This window comes from Bison bison, unplaced genomic scaffold (genome assembly GCF_000754665.1).
Source record: "Bison bison bison isolate TAMUID 2011002044 unplaced genomic scaffold, Bison_UMD1.0 scf7180017864294, whole genome shotgun sequence".
NCBI lineage: Eukaryota > Metazoa > Chordata > Mammalia > Artiodactyla > Bovidae > Bison > Bison bison.
In genome coordinates, this window is record NW_011494866.1 from 1,033,336 (window position 1) to 1,033,905 (window position 570).

The following is a 570-nucleotide window of genomic DNA, read 5'->3' on the forward strand; positions in this document are numbered from 1 at the left end:
TTCATGCAAAGATGGGCTCAATAAAGGACAGAAATGGCAGGGAACTAACAGAAGCAGAAGATATTAAGAAGAGATGGCAAGAATACACAGAAGAACTGTACAAAAAAGATCTTCATGACCCAGATAATCACGATGGTGTGATCACTCACCTACAGCCAGACATCCTGGAATGTGAAGTCAAATGGGCCTTAGGAAGCATCACTACGAACAAAGCTAGTAGAGGTGCTGGAATTCCAGTTGAGCTATTTCAAATCCTGAAAGATGACGCTGTGAAAGTGCTGCACTCAATATGCCAGGAAATTTGGAAAACTCAGCAATGGCCACAGGACTGGAAAAGGTCAGTTTTCATTCCAATCCCAAAGAAAGGCAATGCCAAAGAATGCTCAAACTACCACACAATTGCACTCATCTCACACTCTAGTAAAGTGATGCTCAAAATTCTCCAAGCCAAGCTTCAGAAATACATGAACCGTGAACTTCTTGATGTTCAAGCTGGTTTTAGAAAAGGCAGAGGAACCAGAGATCAAATTGGCAACATCTGCTGGATCATGGAAAAAGCAAGAGAGTTCC